The sequence below is a fragment of the Hetaerina americana genome, unplaced genomic scaffold (assembly GCF_022747635.1).
Source record: "Hetaerina americana unplaced genomic scaffold, ioHetAmer1.1.p SCAF_7, whole genome shotgun sequence".
Taxonomy (NCBI): Eukaryota; Metazoa; Arthropoda; class Insecta; order Odonata; family Calopterygidae; genus Hetaerina; species Hetaerina americana.
This window is the reverse complement of record NW_027287316.1, coordinates 72,497,141-72,510,920: the sequence shown is the minus strand read 5'-3', so window position 1 is coordinate 72,510,920 and position 13,780 is coordinate 72,497,141. Positions and strand designations below refer to the sequence as shown.

The 13,780-nt window shown below is 39.7% G+C and overlaps 1 protein-coding gene across 2 annotated transcripts in view; it reads right to left on the bottom strand.

Moving 5' to 3' along the window:
- LOC139696424 (purine nucleoside phosphorylase) overlaps nucleotides 1–13,780 on the bottom strand; it is an 81,654-nt gene that overhangs the window by 44,079 nt on the left and 23,795 nt on the right. The gene's annotated exons all lie outside the window — the stretch shown is intronic.

The following is a 13,780-nucleotide window of genomic DNA, read 5'->3' as shown; positions in this document are numbered from 1 at the left end:
CTGCATTCTCTGGCTTATCTTTATCGAGTGTGGACTTCACACAGTTTCATCAACACCTGCTTTTCAATGACTGCAACTATTAAATAAGGAGAATCGACGGAAATTTAACTGTCATGTCACTTCATCGGAGAAACAGTTGAAATAAAAATGTGCTATATTATGGAAACGGACGACCGAACAGAAAGGCTTTTCGCACCAGACTTTATCTCCAACATCATTGAACTATTAATAGGACATGCATTCAGAATTTTCGGATTAAGGGAATCTTATCCCACTCCTAAGATTTAGATTGGAGTGGAGGGTGGAAAACGATGGACAGTACTTGGCTTCCATCATGGATTTGGTGACACCTCTAGGTAACATGAATTGTAACATTATAATAATTTCATTATTATAATGTTACAATTCATTTCAATTATAATAATCTCTGAAGGATTGGGAAGAAGAACAGCGCCAGAAGTTTCATAGCTCGCTTTGCATGAATAGAGATGTGGAGGTGATCGTGTGTGGGGAAGTGTAGAGAAGAGGATGAAATAAAGAAAAATGAGGCAGGGCTACACATCATCTCCCTTGATGTATGCATAGCGTAGGTAATGCATCAGGTTAATTTAACAGATTAATGGTGGTGCACGGATACGCAGAGAAAAAATAAGGAATTCATGGTGGGTAATGTAGAGCGCTAACTTTCCACGAAGAAAAATTAAGTACACAACGCGTCCTACTGAGAAAAGACACTAGTAGATACTCTCAGGTATTATAAAATACTTAGTATATTAGCAGTATCAAACGCAACACTTCTGAAACTATCACAAGCCAAATATTAGACTTAATGGAAATATATTTTCATTTACAAATGTCGATGTTTAATTGCGAGTGAAGCACGTGATAAATCAGAAGGCTAAAACGTAATAATATTTGTTTATAAATGTATTTTTTTCCACAGTGTGAGTTTCATCTGGTTCGCATTCCAGCATTAATGACCCCTTACAAGACTCGTCCATCGGCTACAAATAAACTGCCAAAAATATTGATGATGTCATGTTGAGGCTCGGTAATATAAAACTATCGCCAGGTATTTCTACTGAGAACGCAACTGAGATGAGCATGAACAAATAGCATGTTTTTTTGCACTTAAAATCCCTTACGATGTCGGAAAGGTTTGCTGTTACTAAGTCGTTCTTTAACAGTGGTCCTTCAGAGTGGATGTTTCTCCATTCATGAGAAGACAAATAATGATTGAATCCATGATATCTGTTGCCATGACCCCTCAATATGCCGTCAACCTTGGTAAAGATGAACGCTTCGAGCACCGACTACTGTCAAGCACCCAAGTGGACTACCAAGGCCTCCGTTTCAACACCCTGGCCCCGTGACCAACGCGTTGGTCCCTACTGAGGTCGCGATTATACCCCCACCGATTTGTGAACGACCTTATTCTCACTACGCCGTCTAGTGTCAATCAATGGTTGACAAGGATTGTGTACATTGCGCCCGAAGATTATGCCTTTGACCTGTGGTTCATGAAATAGTTTGTTGCGTAATATTATAAAGAATAGATGAGTCGGAAAGTTTAAAAGAATAAACAAACGATTTGGGATCGGAAATTAATTCTGTAAGTAGAACAGATGGTGAATCGGGAAATTGAGAGACAAAGAGAGGCATGATTACCGTGACGTCACAGGATACCCAAGTTGTTTTAGAGAGTCATTTCTGTTTAGAGATGAGCTCCCTTGTCTAAAGTTATTCAATATTCGAAGAAAGAAACATAAAACAAGGAAACTTTCTAGACTTGACTATGGGAAATATGAGGAGCGAATCCTATACCACGGCCTATGGGCATTAGTACTGGGTACCAATACCGGTACCTGGGGTACGGATATTCGGTAGATATATGGTGCAGAAAATAACAGATGTTGATATATGATTATTTCTTGATGACTAAGGAGCCAAAATCAATTTATTTTTTTCTTATACGACTACAAACTGCTACGGAAATAAATATTTGCCTATGGCCAATGGTTTGTAACTAGGGCAAGAAAACTAGATATTTTCCTCCAAATTTTGATTTTTACCCAACAGCGTCGTGGGTTGGATTGTACTGATAAATAAATTCTCAACGGCCAACTCGGTGTAATAAATAAGGAAGTGAACCACGGGCCCCCGATTATTTATAAACTTTTCCAATGTTTAAACCATTCTGCACGTGGATGGATGGTGTTGTAGCATGGTGGGTGGAGAGTTCTGGTATTGGACGAGTGCCCCTGGTTAAAAACCGAATGAAGCCTCTTGTCACGAAGAGCTTAACTTAAAGCGTAAGATTTTCTGGGCACCTGAACTTGCTAGCAATCCGCTGCCGCCGCAGGGGAAGGAACTGAACCCTAGACCATAAAGTCTATATGTTACCTGACACTCGGTTTATAACGGAGTGAACTCCACCCTCACCTAGCAAAGCCAACCCTCTCTGGTTGACGCGCGCGGGGTCTTTGATTGACAGACGCCACTTTGGGAAAGCCACTGCAATCTGAAAAGATTTAAATATAGCACGTTGCACGCGGAAATCGGACAATTTTGAACCTCTTGCCACTCCAAACGATAGATGTGTTCAATCAACATCACAAGCTATCAATTCGTGATCAGAGACAATTAAAGGATTGCCTTGCACCAGACCTTCAGTCTATCATATTAATTGGTTATCTATTCATGTTCTTGTATCTCATTGTGCCAATATTTCCCATTACCTACTGCTCATACATCATCTTTGGCCTTCCTCTTCGTTTCCTTAAGTTATGGTTATCAGGAAACTATCGTTCGCTAGGCTGTGTCCAATTACTTTCCTTCGTCTTCTTTAAGTCTCCTCCATAATCTTCTCTCTTCACCCACTCTTTGAACTACTTCTTCGTTCGCTACTCTGCCTATCCATTTTATTTTCGTCCATCTTCAGAAGCATCACATTTCCATCGCCTCCAAGCTTCTTATCTCCGCTGCCCCTTTCGTATCTCCTCCGTCTCATTTCCGTAAAAAAGTAAACACCATTCATGTCAGTTGATATGATTGTAGTATTTGCCATTGTCTTATTGTTGATTTTATATTATATGATTGAGTTCCAACATGCATGAGATCACACTAAGCAATGCATAGACTCTGTGTATCCCCAATGTAAAAAAAATTAAAACTCCACTCAAAATCGTTGAGCGCCAGGATGTCACCCTCGCGGAGGGCAACAGAGTCGTAATGTGCTATTTTATTTTGAGGGACATTGAATAACAAAAGGAGAACTTCAAATTCACAAGTTTAGAAAAAATATCGTCGCCTGAATGAGCATGCTGACGGTGATGTATACCCTAAGAACGATGATACATACCTGATGAGGTAGAAAAGTCGATAAACATTATGTAACACAGTTTTTCGTGTAGTGTGCAGAAGTTAGGGTGTACTTTTAATTGAAGTGCAGACTCCTGTCTCCACATCCTCCCACGACAGTGCCACTAAAGCGATAAAATCTTTATACAGCTACGTGACAACTAATGGAATGGACGAAAGGAAACGGATTACTAAAAACTTTAAGATATATAGTATTCAGCTAATTTTACAGGGCTGGGAGACGTTAACGATAGAGAGAGAGAGCAGAAAAAAGAAAAGAGCGATAGAAATAGAATACTACAGAGGAATGATGAAAAATAATTGACCGACCGAGAGTATAACATAGAACTTTTGTATATTTTAGTACCCTGCAAGCCACCGCAAGGGTGAGTGGCAGGGGGTGAATACACGCAGACTAATTTTGACTCGAATAATTTGACCCCTAACGCGGTCGGACAATACGAGTATTATTTTGATCCGTTATCGTTCGTGGAAAAAATACATCTTTAATATATCTGTTCTACACTTAATCTCTCTCATTTTATTGACATAATCTCGCCTACTATGGTAATATGAGAGTAATAGTTTTCATCACATTTACCCAATTCTCTTCTAATAAATCCTAATTTTTGTTAACTTTCCCACATATTCCTCGCATATGTTTCACCCAGGAGAGATCGTGAGTGAGGGTAACGCCTAGGTATTTAATTGGGTCTACACAATCCATTTCAATGTTCCCAATGCAGTAGGCGTTCGGGAGGGAATTGCTCTTTTGCCAACAATTTATGACTACGCACTTTTTTAAGTTTAATCCTAATTGCCAAGCGTCGCATCCGCTTTGTATAGCATTAAGGTCATCTAACAAAGCTGATGTATCCTCGGGATCAGGGATATCACGGTAAACCACTGCATCATCGGCAAATAAGCGTATCTTACTAGTGACTAAATGTTGCTAACGTTAAGTTGGAATAAAAGAAGTCCGATAACCTTTCCCTAGAAGACCAGGGTGAGAAGAGTGAGCAAAAAGAAAAGGACGCGGAAGATTCTGACAAGGAGAGGAAAACAAATTGGACAGATTTTGGTACGCATCTGACAAAAAACAATCACATTGTAAGGAACCATAAAAGTGAATCAGTACAAAGGCAGTTCAAGGATGACAAACTAGGAGCACCGTCAGTGTAAGGAACTATTAATAAATTAAATGATCGGCAGAAAAGAGGATAACTTCCGGGACGAATCGTTCTCAGAATTGTAAACGTATGATGATGGCACATTTTGCAGGAAGTTTACCGACGAAAACTCAATAATAAATACGAATGATAAAGTAGCATAATTTTTTTCGCACTTTGCTCCTAAACAGGATTTGTAAGGGGAAGCAACCGACTTCCCGAAGTCTAGAGCGGGGCATTCAGCAGCGGGGCATTCAGCAGTGGGGCGCTTTCAAGTGTGACCGGCCTTTATCATTAGTTTTTATTAGTTTTATCTACAGGACCGCTATCACTGAGGCTGATATTAGGTTAATTGGAGACCTTGACAATGGCAGATTAAGCTAAAATGCTTTGCCTTTCTTCTTATGAAAATATAACATAAAAATAGATACGAGAAACTTGAACGTAATTTACCACTGGACAATACTCCTCCGTTTCAATTGTCGATTCTAACAAGCCATTTAGCGGTTTTGAATCTACAGCATATATATATTAAGGCATTTATTCATTTCATAAGAGACAGTTGACGTACACGATGCGTCATCTTGCGAGGAAATGATGACGCTAAGAAAGTGAAGAGCGAGAGACGCGGAAGAGATTGCGTGACCCCCTTAGGTTCACTCCCTCTGCTGCCCCCGCAACCTCTTTAAGTGGAGCGATAAAATAAACGAGTTCGAGTAATGATGTTGCATCAATTTTTGTAATCTATCCTTCGATCCTCATTTTCCTGCAACGAAAGAACGGAGAAGATGCGATGCGCTTAAGATACTTGCATTGTTGTGAGATCCCTTTGGCGAACGTGGAGTCTTAAACATGAACACATAAAATCATGGACAGTTATAATACTCATGAAAAATTTATAAATGCAATAAATATATATATATATATATATATATATATATATATATATATATTTATATATATCTTAGAGAGTTCGGCGTAGCCTTAAGGTGGCGAGGCCGACTAAGAAGGCGAGGTTCCCCGGTTCGATTTCCTGTGACGACAAAAAGTTTTTAGTTTCAATAATAAACGTTATTTTCCAATTTTTCCGGAGTGAGACAATAGAAGAAATATCTGCGTTGCTACACCAAACACTAAGCTGCGCTACTGGTGAGAGGCATCAGTTTTACTAGAGCAGATCAAGAGGATCGGTCCGGTATCAACTACCATGCCTGCAGGCGAGAGTTAAATCCCAGGAATCAGCCTAATAAGTGAGATATGGGAGGTTACCTAAATGATGAAACCTTATGTACAATATTACCAGATAAGCCATGAAATATTCAGGAGGTAAAATGGTCCCCCAATCGGACCTCCGGGTGGGGTCTATTAGGACGGGAGCAATCGGAGGGGAAAAATATACGGATGCGGAATGTCCCTGGAAGTATTAGATAGCTAAAAAAAGCGAGGATAGAGCTGTTTACGATCAAGCGAAGGCTAAATGTCAGCGATATGATGAGAATGATGATTCCTGAGCGCCGGGTACAAAATGGCGGCCTGGCTTTGAGGTACTCAGTACGTCGTAAAATGTCACTTCATAAGAGCATTGACCGGTGTATCACTAAATGTGCTTTAATAATGTTCGCTTTGGCTAGGAGCTTGGTTTAAATGGATAACTTTGTGCTTCAGTACTACGGCGACCAAACTTAATCAGTAACCATCGCCTGGGTGGATTTTCCAGTTTCCTTTTCTTTTAAAAAAAACTAGTCTATCATTTTATTCAATTCTTTAGTTGTTTTTATCGGTCTTCCCTGTACTCAAAATAATTACGACTCTCCGTGTTCGCATTTGTTCGTTTTCGGCACACTCCTTCTGCCGCTGATCCGGCTGTGCAAAGGTTTTTACTTATGATAACGACTGCAGAGGCCTTGATCCTCCGCTTCCGCGCAGGATATGCGCTGCTGATTACGTGCTATAGTCGTGAGATATCTAGTTAATAGAAAGGCTTCCTCAGTGGCTTTTAGTATCAGCTTCCATTCCGATATGGACAGCCGTGAATGTTTTTGCCACCCGTTCCCCCACGTGTGTTTACACATGTTTAGATGATAATTACAAACAGACTCAAAAGTAGTAATATGATATTGTGCTGGTACATTTGACCAAATAGGTACATGTAATGATCACGTGGAATTCAGTACACGTCAATGAATCAGGATTAATAATTTTGAAGATAGCAATGCCTGCTAATTCATTTAAACCATGGATTTTTTAAGACCTATGATCCTGGTTGCAATCATTTTATTTTTCTCTCCCCATGTCTCTGGTGACAAGGTCAATGAGACGCACGTACTGTTTTTCAGTATTATAGATTGCTTGCCTATCACCATATAATGTTGTCCGAGAAAATATCTCGCAACGTCCAAAGGAGAGAGAGGACACTTCCACTACGTACCATTTCATGGTGTTATGTAACTTTTTGTACGTCACCATACTAAGGGAGAGGAAATGGAGAACTGAAAAGTGTTACAACTCTTTCGGCAAAGCATTGACAAGTGGAAATATATTCTATTCAGGCTATTTTAATACTGGAACGCTACCAATTTCAAATATTTGAATAAGAATTTCCACTATGTTTGTTAATATTTTTAATTAGAAGCAATATTTAGTAGAATTATTGAAATAATCAGAGCTAAATATTTTTTCCGAATTTTAAAAATTAAATGCATGCTTCCACTTCTGTGCTCGCTTTGCAAAAATAAGTTATTTGTATATCCTTATTAAAAAAATATGTTCTTCAATAGAAGTATTCAATTGTAAATTAAAAGATTAATGCTAGAAAATGTTGGAGAAACTTTGCTGGTGAAAAAGGTTTCTAGTGATTATACAATCATCGGACGAAGTAGAAATGGATTATAATAGTCTAACGGAAGTTCATTCCTTATATAATCGTTTAGGAAAGGTGTTGAAAGTTAGTTAGGGGGTTTGCGAAAGTGTTATTCATTTTACACGGGGGAAGAGTGATGAACTTTGTGATGTAACACAAGTCAATTGATGATCCTACTACATATAATATTTTCATTATTAACCAGTTACGGTCGCCCTTTTAATGCGGTGCCTAGAAATGTGTCGTTTAATGAAGGGTGGATAATTAAAAATGCCACACCTATTTCGGCATTTGATTAGTATTCGATCTTAGCTGATGAGTCGGAAGTGAATCAAGTTACGTGGGCCAGTTTTGCCTGGGGCCGCTAACACGTCAGTGTTATATAATTTTATGAAGTGTTGGGCGAGAAATTCGGATCAGATATTCCTTTGTGACAAAGGTGATGGCAGGGTGAAGAGCCAGAGAACTAGGGTTACGTAATCACTGACTGGCCCCTTAGCGACGAAACGTTCCATGGACGGAGTGGACTATGAACACACCCCCGAGTTCACCTTGGATCGATCCTCGTGCTCCAGCACTGCTTCACTGAAAATTTCATGAGTAATAATTACTTTATATTCTGCATGGAAAATGTGGCGAAGAGAGAGGAATTTGAAAAAGCACGGTTGAGAGAAAAAAAAGAGAAAAGACCGAATAAAAGAGGAATGGGATGAATAAAGGGGACTTACTTAAATGGTGATCAAAACAGGTTCTTTCTTTATACCAAAAACCTGCTTCGAAAGTGAACAGGGTTTGAGGATCCGAGTTGGTACTAATTGGCGGCGAAAATATTAAAAGACGGGAAGTTTTGTTGAGAGTGAGATGAAGTGAGTGAGGTGAAAGCGCGCGAAATCAACACATCCATGCAAACCTACCCCCGCAGTGGCGTATATATTCATGGAAAAACCCTTTCAACTTACACGCATGTAAATACTCGTACATATACTATCAAATAACAACCAAATGCACCTTAGAATGTGTAAGAAGGCGAAATTCCACTACCACATGGACATGCAACAGCCAATGGTCCCCTCCCCCAAGGACACAGGCTGGGAAATGTAACAAAACAGCAGGAGGGTCCTCCCAACAGAGAGAGAGAGAGACGAGGGATGGAAAGGGAAACTTAAAAACAAACAAAGTAGAGCAAGCAATACTGTAACGAACACTACATTTTTAATGCGGTCATGCGGGAAGGGTTTTGATAACAAAATCCACGAAGTCAGTGAAAGTGCATGCAACTGAATAAAATTAATTATTCCCTAGACGCTGTGGGTGGCAAGTGGAATTTTTGCTATCTATGATCCTACAGTTGCCATCCCGTATTGTCCGCGGGAAGAAGAAGTCCTGAAATCTGCTAGTTCTGGTATCTATTTCCCGAATTTTATAGACATGATCCAAGCAACCAATGGCGTGGAAAAAATTTGCAAGACCTCGGCGCTGAAACATGCGGATCTGAATTTATTTAGTAAGTTCAACCTGAAATTGAATCGTCTCTCTTCTAATGATTCTCAGCTCAAGTCCAGAAATATATCAGTGACGCTTTTCGCTTTATCGTGAGAGTTTTTAACGGGCTGCCCGGTGTTGAAGCTTCTCAATTTACCGAATGAGGCCTATTTCAGTCGGTACCCATTCACTACATGCATATACTAAATGAGTCCTTACAAGAGCGTAGCAACAACGTTCCTTGATCTTGGAGTCACTTCTGCCAGCAATGCGTCTAATAAATCCCAATTTTTTTATGCTTGCCCACAGATTTTACGTACGTGGGTGCCCCAAGTCAAGTCTTAAGTGATTGTAACACCTAGGTATTTGATTTCCACATTTTTCGGGCTGCGTCCGCGTATGTCGTTTAAAAGTACAACAGTTTCGCCAGCTATCCTGCTGGCGTCCTCAGGTCAAGGATGAAAAGAAGCTTGTTGTCCCGTCTTATATAGGAAAAATCCGGCGCCAATACCGGGAAATTTCTTGGCCAATCAGGGAACGTCCTCATATTTGCGCGGGATTATTCGTTTCCACGCACTGTGGAGTGGATATCCATCCTCTAACGAATAATCCCGCGCAAATATGAGGACGTTCCCTGATTGGCCAAGAAATTTCCCGGTATTGGCGCCGGATTTTTCCTATATAAGACGGGACAACAAGCTTCTTTTCATCCTTGACCTGAGGACGCCAGCAGGATAGCTGGCGAAACTGTTGTACTTTTAAACGACATACGCGGACGCAGCCCGAAAAAAAATGTGGAAATCACCTACTCATCGCCGCGGAAACCTTCGAACGAACACCTAGGTATTTTACCGTATCAACTACTTCTAGGTCAACTCCAGCCAATTTGTAAACAAATCCCGTTGATCTTTTAAAGAAATTAACCACCGAACATTAAAAAAGTATTAATAACAGTTACCCTTTTGAACACCATTTAGCAATGCAATATAATTCCTGTGCTTAAACGATCCTCATCCTCAGATATCTCTCGATAAATCGCCGCGTCATCCGCGAACATCCTAATCTTGCGGTTGAAATCGTCAACAGAGGAAGGAAAGATGGGATTTGCGTGGAAGAAGGAACGACTCTCCTGGTCTCCACTGATGAAGGTGATTGTACCACCAAACCTTTACTACGCATAAGTGTTCACTTCCCTATATTTCAGTGAACTATTAACTTTAATATCCGTTTTCCAAATGACATCGCTCGTTAGATATTTCGACTAGATTATGACTTGGCAACGTTAAGAGAGATTAAAACGGGATAATTTGCGAATCGAATGGGTTCTCGAGTATCAAAACTCAATCAACTCAGTGGGCGGACCGATCGGCTTGCCACCGAATCGATAAAATGGACTCGACTGCGTAAACCTGAGTAATCCCCCAGATAGCCAGACAAGATTATATCCCTGGGGTCCTTTGGAAAAAATGGGAACAAATTCTTTCATTTCATTCAAGCTCCGCCTACCTTAATTCTTATTGCTATCCCTCATCGCGCCTTTCCTCGGCGCTATGTTAAATAATGGGTGATTACGGTTGATTCTAGATCATTTTTCGGCCGTTTAACAGCATCACATTCATCACATCAGTTTTATGTCCATAAGTTTTAGCATAACCTCTGCTCCATGTTAAATTATACTTTTGATCATATTGCCCTGGTACTTATCTTTTCGTTCCGAAGGAGATCTAATGTTGACATTTCGATTTCTTGACAAATTCCTTTCACATAATTCTTACGATAAGAATAATCGTCCTCCAGCTGTGAGAATCACTGAGAAGTTGTCCTACTACTATATCCTATATCTCTTATACATTAATGATGGGCATTTCCGGCTTAGGGCACACTTCAGGACTCCTACAATTGACAGCTAACTATTGGGGTAGGTCAGATATAAGGCTTAGTTAGTAGATCAGCAAGGAGTTGTAGTCTTTTTTGAGTGCTTTACAGAATCAGTGTGATATTTCAGGGATAAAGAGTGATTGGAAAGGAATTAACATTTTCAAAAAGTAGAAAGACAAGCATTGAACCAATCAGATATAAACCAAGGAAAATAGAACATTTCTAGTAATTGGGTACTTTACATCGCATTCCCTCCTCCTCGTACAACCCATGTTCCTGAATCGTTTGTCGTCGAGTTTCATCGCAGAAAGTAACAATACGATTTAATGCTGGTACTGAAGAATTTATACCATCCAGTTTATAGGTAAGAAAAAACTGAATAGCAACATATTTGCATACTGGCTGACCAAAGTTAACCCTCCATAACAGGATTTGCAAGCTTGGAGATCATTTTCAATTTTTCAGTTACGCTGAGGCCTACTGTCTATCCTCGCGGTTGATCAGGGAAGTGGGAGGTGTTTGCTTTGAGTGGTGTCTTTTCTGTCGGCAATCGCTTTTTGAGAGCGGTACAAATATCTACTCACAAAAATGTACACTTGTTAATAGGAAATATTTCATGAAAACCTATTCATCAGATTTAAGTTAAATACTACTGATACAAATCTTAAAATGTCACTGGCACCTTCAAATCCATTCCAGGTGATGAGAAACTCAGAGATATTGACGAATTTGGTAGGTAAGAGCCTTCGGAGATTAGTAAAATATAACCAAAAATCGGACACGTCATTAATTATCACATCCGAATATGGTCTTTGAAATAATCAAGGAAGACAAGAGGCCCATAGACACCCCTACCTCAGCCCGATAATTAATACAATACTAAGTTCTCTGACTTGACTTGGATATTAATGCCACGCTGTGCGCCGTTTATTTTTTAATACATTCATTGTTGGTGGACATAACTATTTTTGGGGCAATAATTAGGTAACACTCCTCAAAAGTGAAAGATTTTGAGACGAAAATGAACATTCAAGGAACAGTTCGAGGATATCCTCCCCAAGCTGCCAGCAAGGCATTCAATGCCAAATAGTGTTATGAAGACGAGCACGGTCCGTCCAGCTTTCTCGTAGAATAAGAAGTCCGATCAACGTAAAGAGAGTAACCTGCCGGATCATCACGTTCACGAGGATTTAAGAGGATGGCTGTCAAGAAAGTTTAATAACCGATTAAGTACCATAATTTAATTTTTGAGGAGGCAGAATACACAAACCGTTGGGGAAGCAAATGATTATTCTAGGAAATTTTCATACGGTATACCTAGAGAATGGATGAAAGAAAAATTCAAAAGGCGGTATTGACTGATCATGCTTTATCAAGTGAACAAATTCATGACCCAATACGTCAGTGGAAGAATCATTTATCGTCATAGATTTCGAAAAAAAAGGCTACCGTCACCTGTGGCTCGTCAGCAGATAGATCACCTGCTTCAACGCAGCCGACAGGACAACAGACTTCTTCACGCCCGGCTTCTCTCTACAAGTACGATATATTATGTTTAGTTATTCTGCTCGTGATTCGGCTGCGAGCGAATATTTAAGCAATTTGAAGAGTTATTTTTTCCGAACCTCCAGGTGTTATGAGTTCCTCCAAAATCCTGATACGTCTTCCATTGCCATCAGGTTCCCAACCGGAGTTTACTCTTTGAGTCCGGTTGGTAACTCTATGACTCACACAACGCTTATGTTCAAATCTGAACGCAAAATCACTACGTTAGGCTAATTTAATAAATGAAGTGCTGCTTTTTTTAGGAATTTCAAAATATTCCACCTCCCTAAGCCTTCACGTCACGATACCCTCCATCACTATGAAGGAAACTCCCAGAAATTACAAAGTTGAAAGAAAATTTAGCGTGATGTATCATTTTCGCCGATCCCCACTCCCCGGACGTCAAGACAACCATCAGAACTTAGCGATTCGAATGATTGCAAAAAAAATTAAGCAGACGCATGAATATCTCAAAGATAAAAATTTTAAACCACGGAACAAGTTGGGAAATTGATCATTTAAACCTCCTACCAATGGTACCAAAACATTTAATATCACGAATGTAAATCAGCATCTTCATTAGCGGGGCAAAGATAACACTGGTGCTTTTTCCGTATATTTCGTCATCTATTTTCATCATGAATACCGTGAAGTCATGGATGACCGAAAAGGCCAGTCCTCATCGTTACACTACTCTTGGTCAACTCCCTCGCCCAGACAGTGTGACGTCATTTGTGCAAGGCACCTTAGCCCAGGAGCAGCGCGTTACCAATCAGATAAACCTGATCTATTAATACAGAGTAATTCGCCATTTGTTTGCAATCATTGGCCAGTGTTGAGTCTATTGTCAAGCGTAGATATAACATAAACTGTCGTTTGATCATGTATTTATCAAGGAAACGAAAAATCCGAGTTCTAAATGAATATTATCGTATTTATAGCTAGTCCTATTCTGAACATTTCCCTCCCTTGGGATTCATAAATTATTCCATTTTGAGCGAATACTTCGAAGATAGCACGTCATCTGCAGATTTATAAGCCCCTCCTTATGCATCTTCTGAAATGAATATCTACGTTCTAGTCAGGTATCTAAGTTCCAGATTATAAAAACCCCAACCCAAACTGTGATTTGTCGAGTAAAAGTCAAATTTGAGCCTGAAGTACTAGCTGATGGATTGATAAACTATCTCGATTTGTTCGAGAAACTAATACTGCACTGCCAGAGAAAAGTGTGGTGGCGAACTATAAGGAAAGTGATGACTATGTAATGTTTACCCACAATAAAGTGACAAATCATCAACATGTAGGAACTCGGCGTTAGAATCAATTATGATTTTGGGAAAATCCAGAAACCAAATTCTCGGAAATAAAAAAATACTACCGGAATTGAAGTATTTCAACATCAACAGCAATTGTGCCTGCTTCTTTTGTTCGTTTTGAGTGTTTTGTGGACACACTCTTTATTGCTCCCCAGAAATATTTAAAA